The 19,949-nt window shown below is 48.0% G+C and overlaps 1 protein-coding gene and 1 pseudogene across 1 annotated transcript in view; both read right to left on the bottom strand.

Moving 5' to 3' along the window:
• Nucleotides 1–19,949, bottom strand: part of b4galt2 (UDP-Gal:betaGlcNAc beta 1,4- galactosyltransferase, polypeptide 2) — a 243,398-nt gene that overhangs the window by 128,714 nt on the left and 94,735 nt on the right. The gene's annotated exons all lie outside the window — the stretch shown is intronic.
• Nucleotides 19,774–19,867, bottom strand: LOC130124612 (U6 spliceosomal RNA; annotated as a pseudogene).

Below are 19,949 nucleotides of genomic sequence, written 5' to 3'. Positions count from 1 at the left end.
ACCCATTCCAAGTAATCTAGGGACAGCAGTGTGTGTGTGTGTGTGTGTGTGTGTGTGTGTGTGTGTGTGTGTGTGTGTGTGTGTGTGTGTGTGTGTGTGTGTGTGTGTGTGTTCATCTCCCTAGATGCTGTTTCTGGTCCAATTTGGCTTGTCTCCCCTATTACATGACACTGAATCTGGCTCTGCCCTGTCTGACTGGCAGGTGCAATTATAGCAGCATGCCAGTAGAGAAAGAGAGAGAGAGAGAGTATGTGTGTGAACTTTCTCGGTGTGGGGGTGGTGGAGGATTGTGATATATCTTCGGCTGTGGTATATACATACACACACACACACACACACACACACACACACACACACACACACACACACACACACACACACACACACACACACACACACACACACACACACACACACACACACACAAGTCTCTGAATGCCAACTGTGTAGTTGGCATACTATTGTGGTAGCTGGCACATATGCTTACACACACACACACACACACACACACACACACAGCTGTAAAGTAAATTCTCAGAGGGTCTGTATCCTCACTCCACCCTTAGCCAGACCCACTGCTCACAGTGACAGCAGATCACACCACAGCATGGCAAATGGTGCATTTCATGAGTCAGTGTGACCAGGCTTGGGTGGGTGGACAAGACATGAAGCCCATGTGAGGACATGAAGCCCATGTAAGGACATGAAGCCCATGTGAGGACATGAAGCCCATGTGGGGACTGTGTCAGGAGCTGGGATGAGACAAGCATGAGGATTACAAGGATGGGCTGACTTTTGATAATGAAAGCGGGAACCTGGACACAAAGAAACACTGCAAAGGATCTCCATGAGGATAACGAGGTTGACTGAAGTTTTGTAAATTACATCATCAGCCGGGACACACAGACGGGCTGCAAAACATGTCCCGTAAGAGGTCGTTTTGTTCAGTACTGAATATCACCAATTTTTTTCTGAACATAAATATTGGGGTGAGATTATTTTTCTTTTTTGGATTCCCCCCCCCCTTTTTCTCCCCAACTGCGCTTGGCCAATTGCCCCACTCTTCTGAGCCGTCCCGGTCGCTGCTCCGCCCCCTCTGCCGATCCGGGGAGGGCTGCAGACTACCACATGCCTCCTCCCATACATGTGGAGTCGCCAGCCGCTTCTTTTCACCTGACAGTGAGGAGTTTCGCCAGGGGGACGTAGCACGTGGGAGGATCACGCTATTCCTCCCAGCTCCCCCTCCCCTCTGAACAGGTGCCCTGACCGACCAGAGGAGGCGCTAGTGCAGTGACTAGGACACATACTCACATCCATTTTCCCACCCACAGACACGGCCAATTGTGTTTGTAGGGACGCCCAACCAAGCCGGAGGTAACAAGGGGATTCAAACCAGCGATCCCCGTGTTGGTAGGCAACAGAATAGCCCGCTACGCTACCCGGACGCCCCGAGATCATTTTTCTTGTTGAAAACCAACAATACGGGGGAGGGGGGATCCCTGTGGACTAGATTGAAAATCATTTCTCCAGACATGAGCAGTTAGTCAGGAGTAGTGACGAGTTCACCTCCCGTGATGCTCCTCCTGTTGTAGCACCACGAGGCAGGAGCAGCAACACGTTATCAACCGTTCTGGTAAGGCACTCCTGCTGTCAGACTGAAGACTTGGGAATTAGGAGGCGTGCCATGCTGCAGAGCTGCAGGACGCCAAGGAAGTGATGCTGAGCTGCTACAGTTTAGCCGTCCAAACGCTGGGCCTATAAATCCCACCCACAGCCGCCTTCACATGCTAGCGTACTTTATTGGTCCGTTTGTTTGTTTTGTTTTTTTAATTATTATTTAAAATCCGCCATTTTGTTTTCAGACAGCATGGTGACAGCAGAGCTTTGTTTCCCGCATTGTCTGAGACTTGCCGGGCCGCTTGACTATAGGGCCGGACCGCCGACATGAACGGTAAAGCACTGTTGTCACCAACGGCTTTTAACTGGTCCAGGACGTCTCCCCGTCTCCTGCCCACAGCAGGATGGGACAGGTTCCCTTGTGAGGGTGAAGAGGAGGAGGAGGTGGCTAAAGAGAATGGATGGATGTACCCTTGTGTTACTGTTGTTGTGTGGATAAACACCAGGGACACAATCACACCAAGCACAATACTGAGGTTGGGGGGGGGTAAGTGATTGTAGCAATAATGAAAATAATTTGTCACAGAAGAAAATAGACAGACCTGACATCTGGGATCCTTTTCACTGACCTGTGGAAACCTCAGCAGTCAGATTAGCGTGCGAGTGTGCTCGGGTGACGGTGTGTTCGATTCGCTGTGTGGGTTCACGTCTGTGTCCCCCCGCCGGTGTGCGTTTGTATGTGTTAACGGTTTCGTATCTTGGGGGTCTGTGGAATTGCGAGCGCGCTCACACCCAAGCGAGCGCGCCCGCGCGTCCCCGCGCACACGTTAGCCTGCGCACCAGTATCGACGCCAACGTGTCGAGGGTCCCCGCCTTCCCCTCCTTTCATCTCCCTAACTGCTCTCCTCCACCTGCGACTCCCCTTCCTTCCGTCCTCCATTATTAGACCGCCGGGCTTCCAGGGTATCCAGACACGTCTAACTGTGTGTGGACGTCAGTGCTACGCACACAGACACACACACACATATGCGATTTACTCAGGGATACAGGACCGCTGCACCCCCCCCCCCACCACCCCCACCGGACCTTAGCACTTCAAAGATACGCCCGCTTTGAATTCATTTCAAAGCGGGCGTATCAAGCCGGGGAGGGAGGGTGAGGACCGGCAGACAGGTGGAGGAAACACAACAACACCAACCACGCTAGCACACACAGGGACGGGGAGAGGCAGAGGGAAACAAGGCGGGGGGGCGAGACTGAACCCGGACGCTCTCCGTTGTGGACTGCTTGTGTTTGTTTCTCAAATATTGACCAGATTCTAATCGGCGAAACGCAAATAATTCCTAAAGCGAAGCGTTACCGTCGCACGTTACACCGCTCCCCAAAACAAAAATCGCTTCAAGAGGCCGTTCAGAGACAAACCCTGTGCAGCGATGTGCCCCTAGCTGTCACGTCTGAGTGCAACTCACATCTGATAACCAAACTTACGAAACTATGTCCCCTGAAAGGAGACGGGGACTTCTGGACACAGTGACAAAATTTTACCTGTACATGATTTGAAAAGAAAATACACCGATTGTTTTTTTTTCTGGATTCCCCCCCCCCCCATTTTCTCCCCAATTGTACTTGGCCAATTACCCCACTCTTACGAGCCATCCCTGCTCCACCCCTCTGCTGATCCGGGGAGGGCTGCACACTACCACATGCCTCCTCCCATACATGTGGAGTCGCCAGCTGCTTCTTTTCGCCTGACAGTGAGGAGTTTCATCAGGGGGACGCAGCGCGTGGGAGGATCATGCTATTCCCCCCGCCCCCCCTGAACAGGCGCCCCTACCGACCAGAGGAGGCGCTAGAGGCGCCCCTACCGACCAGAGGAGGCGCTAGAGCAGCGACCAGGACACATACCCACATCCGGCTTCCCATCCGCAGACACGGCCAGTTGTGTCTGTGGGGACGCCCGACCAAGCCGGAGGTAACAAGGGGATTCGAACTGGCGACCCCCGTGTTGGTAGGCAAAGGAATAGACCGCTATGCTACCCGGACGCCCCCACAATGATAGACTTGTACCTGATATGAAAAGAAACTAAACTGCTTCTTATCAGCCGCTATGTAAACGCCAGTGTTAAGGAGCGACTGTGTGACGTTAGCTACCCACCACGCTGAGAACACGCCGTCGCAACGTGGCCACTTCCCAATTACCAACTGAGGACCGCGGCCCTGTATTGTTCCGTTCACAACAAAGCCACACAACAGTTGTGTCTGGCGTCGAAGTGGACCCCAGGATAAATAGCTGCTGTTACGGCAGCAGTTAATGAGGACATTAAAAAAACCATGAACACAAAATACTGAATTACCAAAAAATGTGTGCAAACGGTATTTGGGCACTTTTGTTGATGATATTTTACGGCTCTGAGTCGTTATTACTATGGATGAAACGTAACGCGACGGCGTCACGGTCTAACTTCACTCCGCACGCGGGCGCATCAGGCGGTCTGCCCCGTCTTTTGTGCATCGCTCCTAATGGTCTGCACTGCATCCCCGACGCCGAGCCTCTTCCAGGGGCAGTTGTGGGGAGAAATCTATACCGGTGTCAAAACTGTGCAGGGCGCGTGATGCATCAAAGAGGGCTTAATAACACGCACCCCCCTTTTTTTTTTTACTCCACAGTCCATCACTATAATTAGGACACGACTCCGCTGGGCCGAATCCTCGGGGATGTGGAGCTTTCCGCTTTCCGAACGGCAAAAAAAGCAACCTGGAAGCAGGAAATAAAAAGTGTGTGCTCGTGTGTATGTGTCAAAAGTTGATCATTACTACTACCACCACAGCTAATCCCCCTCCTCTTCCTCTTCCTCCCATTCTGCGCCGGCAGCAGCAGTTGTAGGGGACATTGTTTGCAGTTTTGTATTTCGGCTAACGCGTGTGCGATTGTTAGGTTTCAGTCGTCAAACAGAATACTGCTATTCAGCCACCCGCTGCACGGGAGACACCAGCACAAAAGGGGAATTCTTTAACCGTTCCTCCGATCAGGTTGGAAATTACCCCCCCAAAAAACAACCTGACAGCTTTCCCCATTAATCCCGTAGTCGACGCGTCGTTTCACAGCCGAGGTGGCGGGCACGCGCAGCCGAAGCCGTCGCAGCAGACGCCGCTTCTCAAATATTTAGAGTGCTCGGCGGATAATGGAGACGAACCAGGAGGGCTTAAGCATAAGAACAAACGCGAGGCAGTCGAGATCCGTCTGCCGCCGACCGCTTTAATACTGGCAGTGACGTCTGAGAGGAGCTGCGGGGCCAGACAGACAGCCGCAGACACGCACGCGGGGAGGCACTACAGCAGCGTTAATGTAATAACCTGAGGTAGGAAGAAAAGGCAGACAGGTGGGGAGTCGCGAGCAGGGGAGAATAAGACGGTAATTAGAGACAAGGGAGAGAGAGGAAAAGGAAAGAGGGTGCTATCTATCTCCCCACCTGGTGGTTTGTGCCATGGGGCTGACAGGCTGGTGTGGACTGCACAGCACCTGGGTTCTCTCTCTCTCTCTCTCGCTCTCTATCTATGTCTCTCTCTCTCTAGTTCTCTCTCTGCCTGTGTCTCTCGCTCTCTCTCTACGCCCCCCCCTACCTGTAGAGCTCCATAACTCAAAGATGACTCACTAAACTTGCACAGCATACAATGACAACATATAGTCGGCGTTCAGTCACAAAGAAAACATTTCCTTTTGAAATTCCTCTATTCAGAATTGCAAGGTATTCTGGACCGCAGCCCATCCGGAAAACCATCATGATTTATGCTGTGAGTTACACTGTACATCAGCACTCAGCAGCCATTTCTTCTTCTTGACTCCCCCCCGCCCGTACTTGGCCAATCAGCCCACTCTTCTGAGCCGTCCCGGTCGCTGCTCCACCGCCTCTGCCTATCCGGGGAGGGCTGCAGACTCCCACATGCCTCCTCCGATACATGTGGAGTCGCCGGCCACTTCTTTTCACCTGACAGTGAGGAGTTTCGCCAGGGGGACGTAGCAAGTGAGAGGATCACGCTATTTCCCCCAAGTTACCCCTCCCCCCCAAACAGGTGCCCGGACCGACCAGAGGAGGCGCTAGTGCAGCGACCACGACATATACCCACATCCGGCTTTTCACCCGCAGACAGCCAATTGTGTCTGTAGGGACGCCCAACCAAACTGGAGGTAACACGGGGATTCGAACCGGCGATCCGCGTGTTGGTAGACAACGGAACAGACCACTACGCTACCCGAACACCCCCTCAGCAGCCATTGGTGAAAGCAGTTTGTATTGGTCGTGACTAAAAACATAAATTTTCTTATGTATTGCAGTGTTCAGCAGTGTCCCTATGCAGCACACGGTCCTGGTGTAAATATTATGACTCCATTCAAATATTCCATGATATAGCTCCAAGTACAATTTTACTTATCAATACTTTATCAATACATGGTCACATGTTGAGCTTTTTCTGCACTGAATTGTGTGAATATGAATTCACCACGTCTTGTGTTGGCTTGCTAGTGAAACAGACACTTTGAACAGATTAACACAAAAAAAAAATCCTGAATAAATTCTCACATTTGTAGAACATTTTGGAAGTACATCACCCATTACAACTTTGAAAAGGCCCGGAAAACACCACTTACAAGTTCTACGGGTTTTCCATGACAGTATAAATAAATCCGTATTTAGTCCACAAATCCCCCCCCCACACACACATACACACACGTTGCTGCTGGTGAGTGTAGTAGCGATGCCCTGGCTGATGATGATATCTATTTTTAGTAACAAGAACAGACAAGAAGATGTGATTCCTTTCAGCCTTGACAAATCTCACACCTAGGCCAATTCAATTACACATGCATGCGTGTGTGCACAGACGCACACAGAAATAGGTCGAAACCAGTGGAATACTCCGTAACAATACATCATAGTTTTCCCCATAACGAATCACCTTCTTTATCTTATGTATCAAAACCATGCTTTCCATGCCAGGCGGGGGCGGAGCTTAATGTTCGCGCCTCCGTCTACCCAATAGATCTAGGGTGTGAAAGCTAAAATAAGTACAGCACAATTTGAAGAAATGCAGCAATGATTATTCCAGGTGGCTTGTCACAACGCAGACAGCAAACGCATTTTGCTAATATTTGGCATATTTATTTAGCCAACATGTTCACATGAGAACCATATCACAGCAGCAGCGTGAACTAAATCTTTTACGAGGCTGACATAGTGCATTAAGCCAACAAATGTATCTACATTTCATCTTAGCAAAATTGTATGACTTTTTTCAGGTAAATATTTTCTTAGGGCAGCACGGTGGCCCAGTGGTTAGCGTGCTCGCCTCACAGCAAGAAGGTCCTGGGTTCAAACCGTGGGGCTGTCCAACCTTGGTGGGTCATCCCAGGTCATCCTCTGTGTGGAGTTTGCATGTTCTCCCCGTGTCTGCATGGGTTTCCTCCGGGGCCTCCAGTTTCCTCCCACAGCCCAAAGACATGTAGGTCAGGTGAACTGGTCATACTAAATTATCCCTAGGTGTGAATGTGTGAGTGTGCGTGTCGGCCCTGTGAGGTCTGGCGGCCTGTCCAGGGTGTCTCCCCGCCTACCACCAAATGACTGCTGGGATAGGCTCCAGCATCCCCCCGACCCGAATTCAGATAAGCAGGCTTGGATCATGGATGGATGGATATTTTCTGATATTCCCATTTCAATGAAGAGCTTGTGCTCACCTGTACCCCTATAGCTGGGCCCAGGTAAAACCTGCAGCATTCTTCAAATGCCAGAACATTGGATAGTGTCAGAAGGGCTTAGTTCCGATTGCCAGATTGGCAGAAAGGTCAGTGTCCTTTTTTCTTTTTCTTTTTTTTTTTAACTCTTGGAATCTGACATTCCAGCATCTACATCCACGTCCACAGTGATTGGCCAGGTGTGCTTAGGCGTGAAAATGGGCGGAGTCTAAAGTGAACTGCAAATTCTGTTCATTCGTTGTTCGCATGGCTACGTTTGGCACCACACTGAGTCCCCGCCGTGCACCATAAACGGCTTCAGCGAAAAACTCTCTGAGAGTTTTCACCTTTATCCTCATTAAGATTGGAAAGACACACAAAGAAGAAACGTCTACCATACCCTCTCATGCACAGTCATCATTTTCATTGAAACACATAAGCGAGGCATAACCGATGGCTGAACAATCAATGGTGGATGTAAAGAACCTGCACAAATCTGCAAACTAGCACTGACCAGCACCAGTTGTATGTGTGCCTTCGTAAATGTCACACCTTTTAAAATGCCCACATTCTTTTAAAGGGCTCTTCAATAAGTCATGAAATAGTTCAGCACTTGAGCGCTCCTCAAATCTGACAAGTCTTTCAACGCTCTCCACGGTTTTCTTTTCAAATGTAGTGCAGTGGCGATAAAAACATCTGCCGCTCAAGTGACATTAGCTGTGGAATCCACAGTGAACTGAATGAGAGATAAATGCATCTTTCACCTCCCTGATTATTCTCTGCAGTGAATTGTGTGCAACAGATGAAATCATTTCATTTTAAAATTGGTGGGCATATTCAGGGCCGCTGTTGGTGAAGCTGCGGTAATTGGCTGTGGCGGAGTCATATCTGACAAGCAGCTTCAGCAAGTGAAGAAAGTTTCCCTTGTTAATGCCGGGCACTCCCAAACCGGCATACTCCCTACGGCCATGGAGGGTGAGGCCCTACTGCTCAAATTGCAGACAGAAATCAATCAGCGTTTTAAGAAGCTGTCTGTGTTCTCCCTCTTTGCCTTCATGAGTGCAGGCATGACAGTATTGTCCTGTGTCAACTTATATTCAGTCATCAGCCGGGTTTATGAATTACAAAGGTGGGATTTCGTTTTTCCATGACTTTCATTTCTTGTCCTTCCCTTGCAAAAACTACAAAACCCTTGTTTGGATAAGCCCAAATATCACTTATGGCACCAAATAGCCAGCGACAAAAGCAGAAAGCTCTGTCTAGCATTGGTGTCTATACAAGCCAAGTGTTTCCAGTTGTCCTTGTATAGTGACATCTTCTCCTGGATCACCACCTTGACGTGGTGGAGAACCTTGCATGTTCCAATGATACCAAGAGCTATGCTATCTGGAGCTTGTCTCCTGGTAGGGTCACCCAAGGTGGATAGGTCAAGGGAGAGGTTCCAGATGGAGCGTGATCCAACAAAGACCTCAACAGCAGAACTGGTGGAAGATGTCTCCAGGTCACAACGGCAGTGAAGGCGGATGAAGGCTGCAACAGAGGGTGGTCCCCAATCGTCTTGGTTCTCGATGCCATTGGACTCTGGCCACCCCCTGCCAAGGACCGTGTGGTAGCTGCAGGTACATCAGCCACTCCACATAAAAAGCTGTCACGCGCAGGCGTCCTCCCATTATGCGGCTCCAGGATTGGCCTCTACGCCCACTTGAGGACCCAGAGGGGGGAAGGTGATACTTGACCCTGAGTGACCGTCGATGATGATGATGATGATGATGATATTGCGGCTTCTCACATTACATTGTGGTGAATGCCATATGGTCCTATTTCAGCAATCTAGAGTGCATGCTAAAGTGCATGGGGCAAGTGCATTTAGGGCATGTCCAAGTCCACTTTTGCTAGTTAAACAGCACATAATCTGGGTGCAAAGTAAGGTGCAAGGCACAACGGGGTTGCACTTACTTTCTTTATCAATCATAGGTGAGTTTTGGGCATAACATGAATTAAACCAATCACAGTGTCTTCTCCCATTCTCTTTAAAAGCCAGGTGCGCTTGCACCTTGGTGCATTGCTATTTAAATGGCGGATTCGGCAAATTGAAGAAACAAAGGAAATGGTCTGCTCAGGCGCAAAGTGAACACACATGAGCAGACCATCTATGGGAGCAGCGGGAATCCACCAAAGCTCCCTGAGGTGAAGCAGGCATTTTCGATAGGCTCTTTCGTTTGATGGGTCATGACAGATGCCCTCAACCTGACAGGGCCGTTTAAATACCTGTGTGAATTGCCACGACTGGTCAAATGATTAGCCAATTTCATACCTCATAACAGAAGTTAGCTAATTCTGATAAATATTCTGATAAATTTTGACGTTTATCTTTTCAATATCGTGATGTACAACAGCCATTCCCAAAGGCTATGACCCAATTTGAAAATCTTCCGCGGAACACCCAACCCTTTAATCCAAACTCTAATCAACACACCAGACTAAGACGAACTATTTCCCAATGTATTTTTTAACTCATAAACAGAAAAATTCTGTGTGTAACAACCAGAGTGTATGCGCGTTGTGCACCCGCCTATGTAGGTGCACCTTACTACCTGAATAATGCGCCCTTTAAATTGCAGAAAAATACTGTACCACTGACTTTAGACCAAGTTTTGTTGGTCAATCGTGCAATTGCTTTCCGTTGCCGCAAGATAGCAATGCGCCAACAATGCACCTGACCACACCTCACTTGAAGACCTACACGCCCATGGGCTCACAGATGGGTGCAAGTAGCTACATTTGCTATTTAAACAGCGAGGATGCTGGGCAGGAAAAGGACAACTGCATCGGTCAGACACTAGCAAAGGATAACTGCGCTTTGCACCAGGTGTAATTGATTATTATAATTTATTTGATTTGCTGCTGCCGCCACCTATGGGAAAGTCTGCATTACCATCATGTAGCCCAGGCTGATAAATGCCAGTGGTGATCAGAGCACAGGGATGCTGAAGATCTGTGGAAGATGTTAGGGATTCATCATATGCACTTTCTAACCCCAGGCCACTGTTTGAATTGTCGAGCTAAATGTCAGCCGTCGCTGAATCCGCTTATCGTCGTTCGATCTTGAGTCTGATTGGCACTTGAAACTTTATTAATTCCACTGAAACGGATCTTTCCACTTGGGGTGGTGTTTTAGCGATTTGTTACGATAAGAGTGAATTAGACAAGAGTAAATTAGCAATGGCAGCTGGCACCCGACGAAATTCCACGGTAGAATCTGAGAATGTGAAACAGGCAATACAGCAAAAAGAGATTGTTCATGTATTGGTAAGGACATGGGAAATTGCGGGCTATGGCAAGAGATTAAAAAAAAGAGAAAGAGAGAAAGGGCATAGGATCATATTGCAAACACACACACACACACACACACACACACACACACACACACACACACACACACACACACACACACACACACACACACACACACACACACACACACACACAGAGAACCTTTGTACCTTAGCAGTTCTACATATAGATGGGTGCTGATCACACTGATTTTTTTTTGTTTTTTGCCTCCGCCAGGCTGAAACCACTGGCATCACAACTATCAGCCCCCACAGGCACAGCAACGGATCTGATTTCAACAGAGTGCTCTGTAAGACATGGACCTGGAATTGAGAGGGGCGAGGGGAATGCTTGAAGGGTTGCAAAAGGTAGAGAAAGAGGTAAAGAGATGGAAGGAAGGAGAGAGGGAGAGAGACAGAGATGGAGGGAGAGAGAAAATGTGTGTAGGAGGAGGAATGGATGACTAGAGCGGGAGGCACTGTATAAATACAGACAGAGGAGGGCTGGAAGAATGTGCAGAAGAGATGAGGCGAGAGAGACAGACTGAGAAATACATGCAGAAGGAGGAGAGTAAAAACAGAGGGACAGATGTGGGAAGAGAGGACAAGGGAAGGAGGTGTAGAGAAAAGGAAGAAAATGCATGCAGGAGGAAAAGGGCAGAGAGAGAAAGAAAAATAGAGATACAGAGAAAGGAGAGAGTGGGAAGGGGTGGCTACAAATGGGAAAATACATGGGAGAAGAGGAATGGGGGGAAAAAAAGGAGCGAGACAGAAGCGGAGAGAGAGAGAGAGAGAGAGAGAGAGAGAGAGAGAGAGAGAGAGAGAGAGAGAGAGAGAGAGAGAGAGAGAGAGAGAGAGAGAGAGAGAGAAAACAGAAGGCTTCTTTTGCACACACCCCCCCAAAAAATAGCAGCTGCCCTCTCCTCCCTGTTCCACATGCTCTTTCATCTCCAGCCATGAAGACAGAGACAGAGACAGAGACAGAAGAGAGAGAGAGAGAGAGAGAGAGAGAGAGAGAGAGAGAGAGAGAGAGAACTAGAGGACTACCCAAATTAATGCAATTTGTTGTTAAACTAATATCAGCGTTGACTTGAATATTTTGTCTCATCTTCTATATCCTCTACCTTCTTATATTGAACCATCTAAAGTGAATACTGCTGATGTCGAGTGTTCGTTGATTAAATGTTACGTTACAGTTTTACTGCTTAGGCAAATGTGTGCGTTGTACGCTGAAAGCCATGCCAATGACTCAGTGTACACTGCTGAACCAAACTGAGACGACAGAGGGAGGGAAGGAGATCAGATGAAAGCACATTTAGACAGAGGGACTCGGAAAGATGGAAAGTGAGAGGCGGCGGTGGCAGCGGCGGCGGCAGGGGGGGGTAGTGGATGAAGGCGAGTACAGAGAGAGAGATGGAAGAAGAAAGGGCAAATGGAACGGGATAGGGGATGAAAGTGAGGTCGCGGAGTCAGGCGGGGGGAGAGACGGAGGTAGAGGCAGAGCGGGGAAATGGGAGAGGAGGTGAGATGAGGGACGGAGAGGAGAGAGTGGCATTTGGGGCAAGCGTGGAGGAGGGAGAGGGAGATGGAGCCAATCATCAACATCTCTCATCTCTCCCATGTAATCTGAAACACCCCCCCCCCCCCACGCTGCACTTCCCTTTTACTTGCTCTATACCCCTCTCTCTCCATATTGTACTGGAAAAGAGGAGAGCGAGAGTGAGAGAGAGAGAGGAGACATGATAGGAGCAATCCAACTATTGGCATGTCATGTGGTGAAGTGATCCGTCCGGCCTCTCATCGGCAACAAAGCCTTCAGGTCTCTGGCCTCCCTTGTTTACACAAGCTGCACTCAAAAACACAGAACAAGGCTTTGTTTATCTGGAATTTTGCTACATTTTTTCTCTCCCCCATCCTCTGCCTCTGAAGTCAATGAATTATTCATTTTAATTCTTGCATTTTTTATTGTTCTACCCCCCCTCCAACAAATGCATGGAGTTGCCATTTTATGATGACTGTTTACAAACAGCACAAAACTACATGTCCCACGATGATTAATACATGGGTCACTGACAACATATTGATAGATTTATTGATTGATTGACTGGCTGGATGGCTGATGAATTGACTGCTTTTTCATTTCCGTGGGTGACTTGTTCGCCCTCAGCTTGAGAAACCGCAAACTATTAAGTATTTGATGCGAAAAGTCACGTAAGAATTTACTACCCGCGTGAAGCGACATCAGGTTAAGTCGAGTCATTACATCATAAAACACGGAAAAATACGAGCACAAACATCCCGGGTCCAGCTCTGCACCGCTTGAATTGCTCACACATAAAAAGAAAACCCAACATATCTGCGTAATAATCAGAACCACGTTTTTGTACTCGTTCATTATACCCCTTCATAGGACTGGTCAGCTTGGGTGTCTGGAGTGTGAATAAATGAGGTCGTATTGTCGTGTAGAATATGTCAGGCAGCAGCGTGAGAGCAATACCAAATAGGTAGCCTTGGGTGTAATGGGAAATTTGAAAATGATGTATTGCCAGACATTTGCTGACGCAGGTGTTATGAAAATAGTATTCAAATGCCAGCCTGCCAAATAAGACGACTGAAATACGTCGTGTTATCAGTGTCGAGAACTGAAACCCCCCCCCCCGGAAAAAAAAACAAAACTTGTGTTTACACGATGTTAACTTTCAGCAAATTAGGACCTCCGTCAAAATTCAACATCTATGCATATTCCTTTACTGTTTGCAAGGCATTTCCATGGCTCGGCTAAATCCATAGGAAACAAAACATATTACACACGGGGATCGCCGTCTTTGACAGGGGTGCGTTCACAAAGCAACGAGATTCGAAGTAGTTGCTTTGGCGCTTTATCTGTTATTCAAGCCACTAACACTGAAACGCCTGCCCACCTGGATAAGGGCTCCAGTTCCCGGATGGTGCAGGGCCAGCAGTAGCGCTAATGCAGACGTAGGGACGAATTCGTCGGGTGCAAGGTGGTTTTTCTCTCACCTGGGCGCCTTTCCTGATTTCCGGGCTCGCCATGACATTGCTTGCACCCAAATGGGCGTGGGGGGGGCACAGTAGAGGGTGTGTCAGTCAAAATCAGGTGCCATGGCGCTAATTTGGTGTCAAGTAAAACCAAATATCATGCCTGCGCCGCCACACAGTTGTGTCCCGATTCAGGGGCCGCATCCTTCGAAGGACACGGCCTACAAAGGTGTGTCCCTCGTAGACCGCGAAGGCCGAACCCAGCATTGTTAAATGGGACGGTCTGGTCTACGGGGAATTAGCGCCACCTGCTGCACCCGATTTTAGCCAAGCGCCGCTCCTGTCGCCTAGCAACCTTGACAGCTGCAGTTGACAAATGGCAGTGGAAATGGAGTCAGAAGTTTTAAATTATTTTTTGTTTGTTTGCTTTGTTTTACCCAATACTTACACTTAAAAGTGTAACTGTTGGCTGCTGCTGGAGTTGGAGATGCCATTTTCTCACAGAAAAAAAAAACCCAATCATCACCGGCGTGAGACAAATCTTGGGATAGGTTGGGCCATGAAGGATCCATCTGTTGTGTCCTGACAAACTTAAGGCCGCGTTTGAAGGAGCCTTCGGAATGGGGCGGCGTTGGCACACCACTGGGACAAGCCGCACATCTTAGCGCAGACGCAGATGTTTTATGGTAATTTCTGGGCTTTAGGCGAAGGTGCGCTAAGCAGACTTGTCCAAAATTGCACACACCACTTTTGTGTATGTTATGTTGGCCTATTTCAAGAACAACTTGACTACTGTCCCAAACATTTTTATCACAAAAACAAAACATTTGCACGTGTGGCATCGTCTTCCAACATAAAACAGTAAATGTGCGTCATTACACATGGTGACAGGGATTTCAATGTTTCAATTAACCTCATTCAGGGCGGCACGGTGGTGCAGGGATCACCGCAGTTGCCTCACAGCAAAAAGGTCCTGGGTTCGAGCCCCGCGGTAGTCCAACCTTGGTGGGTCGTCTCAAGTCGTCCTCTGTGTGGAGTTTGCATGTTCTCCCCATGTCCGCGTGGGTTTCCTCCCACAGTCAAAAGACATGTAGGTCAGGTGAATCGGCCACACTAAATTGTCCCTAGGTATGAGTGTGTCTGCGTGTGCGTGTGTGTGTGTGTGTGGGTCCTGTGATGGCCTGGCGGCCTGTCCAGGGTGTCTCCCCGCCTGTCGCTCAATGACTGCTGGGATAGGCTCCAGCATCCCCGCGACCCTGAGAGCAGGATAAGCGGTTCAGATAATGGCTGGCATTAACCTCATTCAACCTGAAAGAACGAACCGGTAGCCTGGGCTAATGGATCCGTGATCACAACTGTTTAAGGTCTCCTGCTGTGTTCATAGAAAGCGCAGGAAAGAGAGAAAGATGCTGGTGAGAACGAAGACACGTTCAATGGTAGCCTGTTGTATAATCATGTCTGCGTGTTGTCTCGTAGCACACTGGAATTGGTGTAAATTTGTGTTGTATGTGCACTTGGTGCCTCTGCACCTCCCGAACAAGGACATCAGTTTCCTCCTGGGACAAACTTTTCTGCCTTAGCAGTAAAGCTGTCTTAGTTGAAGACAGCCCCCCACCCACTCCTGCTGATCATTTACTCCTTCTAATCCAACCCTTTTACAACTGCACCTCCGCTGCACCTGATTTCCGCCAGCGCAGCATGGCCTGAAATTAGCAAAAAAAGTATTGGCCAAACCTTAGATCGACTTGTGCCGTGAAGTAGCGCCGGCACCTTCGACTGCACTATGACCTGGAAACTAGAGCCCTAAAACTTCAATCTTCTTCTTCTTCTTCTTTCGGCTTGTTCCTGTTCTTCAGGGGTCGCCACAGCGGATTTGATAGTTTCCATCGGTGCCGTTTGAGGGCACAGCGCCAATGGCGGTCGCCGTTAACCGGGGCCTTGACCGATCCGGTATGGTCTTGTCAAACCGCATACTGATTTGGCAAGATGTTACGTCGGATCCCTACAACCCTAGCCCTAGGGCCCAGAGCTCTAAAACTTCAATACCTTTCCTAAACCAACTATAAGTTTAAAACAAGAAAAAACCAACCAACAACTTCTTTTTATTTGTTGTGTTGTGTTGTGTTGTGCTTTTTTGGTCTGGAAAATCAGTGCATCAAATCCCCCATGTATCAGATGTAAGACATGGGGCTCTGGAAGCAGCATCACTCTGCCTGCTAAGCCATCCAAACAGGGCGCGGAGGCAACGCTTGTGTCAGCACAAGTGCTGCATTAGCATAACCTGAAACATAAGACCGCGGCGAGGAGATTGATGGGCGGCGCGGCAGACACTGGCTCCGACGTGGACGAGGAACGGATGGATGCAAAATGAGACAGACGAACGGGACAAAGGGAAGGAGATAAAAATAAATGAGGAGGTGCATGGACACAGAAGGAGGGAGAAAAGAAATGAGCAAACAACCCGGTGACAATGTGGAGAGGAGGATCGGCTGTAGAAAAAAAAAGCCTCAATTGAAATACAACAAAGGAAGGAGTGATGGGGGGGGGGGGCTCAAAGGGATATCTTGATAGAATAGTTTTGTCACCTCAACCTGCAATGGCTATGAAGCGAGATCTTGCATTCACACACATGCACACACATATGCACTTTTAATTTTCTATACTTGTGAGGACCCTCATTGACTACATTTACTCCCCAGCCTTAACCCCAAGCCTGACCATCAAAACTGCATGTCTAACATCAACCAGGAATCAGGAACACTTCATTCGTCATTTCATGTACTTCATCCCCTCCAGCCCACAGCAGTGCAACACAAAGACAAAAACACAGCCAAAAACTACAAGAACTACAAGAACACACATCCAAACTAACACATATAGTATGTAGCCTGCCTCGCTTCTGCGTCCTGTCAGACCTTCCTCAGTGTTTCCTCCTCAGGTGCAGCTCCAGGCAGGGACCGTGGTCCCTGGGGCCACAGGACGAAGCAGACCAAGCCCTCCCAGCCACCTGCATGTCCTCCCTCACCACATCCATAAACCTCCTCTTTGGCCTTCCTCTTTTCCTCTTCCCTGGCAGCTCCATATTCAGCATCCTTCTCCCAATATACCCAGCACCTCTCCTCCACACATGTCCAAGCCATCTCAATCTTGCCTCTCTTGCTTTGTCTCCAGACCCTCCAACCTGAGCTGTCCCTCTAATATACTCTACCCTACCCTTTACCCTTACCTTAACCTAATCCTTATTCTACCCCTAACCTTAAAAACCCAAGTCCTAACCTTAAAATAGACCCTTAAATATGCGAGGACCAGCCAACATTTCCTTACTTTTAAAAAATGTCTTCATTCTCATGGTTAGAAACTGAAATTGGTCCTCAGAAATATATCTGAACATGAACGCACGCACGCACGCACGCACGCACGCACGCACACATACACACACACACACACACACACACACACACACACACACACACACACACACACACACAAACAAGTTGGAGTTCAATTCCATATTTTACCTTATAAATACAAGTTTTTACCATAGAAAGAAACAATTGTTTTGCCATATAATTAATGATATTTTCATGTTGATTATATTGCAAAACAGTGTTTCGGTTATTATACACACACACAAACACACACACATTTTTTTTTTAATTAATGCCTATTAAAATTCATTGAGTAAATTTGTCTGGTCATTGTGTGATCGGTGATCTTTCCCCCCCCCAATGGAAATACCAATGTCACAGCATGCTCACACCAAACTCAACAGAACAGAACAGAACAGAACAGAACAGAACAGAACAGAACAGAACAGAACAGAACAGAACAGAACAGAATGGACAACAGAAGCGCCATGGCACTGGAATGCCTGACACACAGATGGCTGTGTCTCATTCCAAGTGCTGGACGGCTGATCCAATATATCTGTGTCTAACTGGGGCAGGGGACAGAAGGATCAGCTCTAAACCAGGAGCGTTTTGGCCCCAACGTGGGCCAGTCTCAAACCATATGGTATGGCCACTTCCAAAGTGAAAGTCTCTATAACATGCTAAGACTCTACCAAGTACCATAGCCTGACTGCAAAACTTCCTGTTACAATGACGATGTAGGGGGATTGAACCTGCATCCTCCCTGGCTGTTCTCCAACAAGCGGTGTTGAAAGTTCTCCCTGTGCAAGTACTGTATCCCCCAACCTGACTCACAAACCGGCTTTATCTTTAAAGCCCGCTGCCAGCTTGTTCAGGGAGGCTCCCTGGGAGTTGGATTGTTTTGGGTCTGGTTTTTTTTTTTTGGGTTGATGTTTTTTGTTTGTTTATATGTTTCTGGGGGAGGACAGACAAAAAAAAAAAGGGGGATAGAGTCAAATGTCGGGTAATCAGATTTTGCAGAAGTAAGAAATACAATAGAGGAAGCTGTAGTACAACTGCATTCAAGGATCAATCTTCATAATAATGGAAATAAATAGAAAATGCAATTGTAGGTAGATTGCTGTAATATAATTATAGTACAGCAATAGTGTTTAAATGTCATTACTGTATTTGACAGGCTACTCACCATGGCATAAGTGCATAGTTCAGTGCTTGAGTACAGCTCTGCATAAATGTGTGAGGTTTATTTCACTGTGTGTGTGCACATGTGTCTTATAGTATATATGTGTGTACAACTGCCTGTGTGAAGAAAAAAAAACAGAGCGAGAGAGAAAAGGAGCTAGAGCTTTCTACAGCTCAAAGGGGTGACCTAAATACAGGTACCACGGTCATGTACCAAACTGGAACTCTGTGAGGAAAAAAGCAGTTGAAAGAAGCCAAATTTGGACGACTTCCTTTTTGAACTCATTATTTTTGCAATGCACAGTCCAATTTCAACTGTTAAAGTGTTTTCTGTGGAGTGGAGGAACCGTCTACCCGCCAAAAATATTAGGATAAATTAATTAATATTTCAGGGTCATGCATAGAGAGTCAAATCCAAAGAAAAAAAAGGGTTTACCGCTCGGTAAAACCCACAGATGATGCATTCTATAGATTAACCGAGAAGAAATCTACGGGGTAAAAATGGATGCTTGTAATACTCTAGCCTATGTTAATGCCAAGAATGAAAAGCCGACGAACAATGGAGCGTGTTTGTCAGGTCTTAGCAGCAAAACAGTGTGCTCGACGACAAGCCAAGCTAATTCTGCCAATCCGCCGTCGACGTACAGAGGCAGAGTACAATGAGAGACGTAGGACGAGGTGACAAATCGTCACTTAAGCTTCTGCTGCAAGCCCACATCCCAGAACAATGTGGACCTGGCCAGATGTGAAAAGCACTGAATACCATGACAACAGTGGGAGACCGTGGTGCCTCAGCTCATCCAAGCACACGGCAGTAAAAACCAAGCACACCTCAAATAGTGACGGAGGTTAATCCTCGAGCCGGTGATAGTACTCTCTTCTGAAAGCAATTTCCCTTCATCCTTTGTGGTCTTTCCTGCTGACCTTCAATAATGACCCTCAGAGACACTGACAGGAAACAAATGGTGCTGTAAAACGTACCAAAAAAGACGATTTTAAAATTAACTTAACCTCACAGTGAAGTCATATTTGGCTGTCTGTGCACCCTGAACAAAACTTTAAAGCAAAACAAATATATAAGAATATGGGACGCCTTCATCTCCATACTGTTTTTTTTGGGGGGGGGGATTTTTTTCTCTCTTTTTTTTCTCCCCAATTGTATCTAGCCAATTACCCCACTCTTCCGAGCCACCCCAGTTGCTGCTCCACCCCCTCTGCCGATCCGGGGAGGGCTGCAGATGACCACATGCCTCCTCCGACACATGTGGAGTCACCAGCCGGTTCTTTTCACCTGACAGTGAGGAGTTTCACCAGGGGGACGTAGCGCGTGGGAGGATCACGCTATTCCCCCCCAGTTCCCCTGCAAACAGCCATCCCAACTAATCAGAGGAGGCGCTAGTGCAGCAACCAGGACACATACCCACAATCTGACTTCCCGCCCGCAGACACGGCCAATTGTGTCTGTAGGGATGCCCGACCAAGCTGAAGGTAACACGGGGATTCGAAACGGAATAGACCGCTATGCTACCCAGACGCCCCAAAAAAAATTGAGGAACACTTCACGAATTTGTGTGCCATCCTTGAGCAGGGGTCTCTGTATCGTTTCAATTGTAGTGCATGTATTGCCGAGGCAATACCTCCATATCGTCTTTTGACCATCAGTCTTAAGGCTGCTTGAGTAAGAGGCCTCACTCCTTTCAGTTCAGCTTAATGAAAAAA

This window comes from Lampris incognitus, chromosome 14 (assembly GCF_029633865.1).
Source record: "Lampris incognitus isolate fLamInc1 chromosome 14, fLamInc1.hap2, whole genome shotgun sequence".
In the NCBI taxonomy this organism is placed as follows: Eukaryota; Metazoa; Chordata; class Actinopteri; order Lampriformes; family Lampridae; genus Lampris; species Lampris incognitus.
Note: the sequence above shows the minus strand (reverse complement) of the source record. Positions and strands in the feature narration are given on the sequence as shown.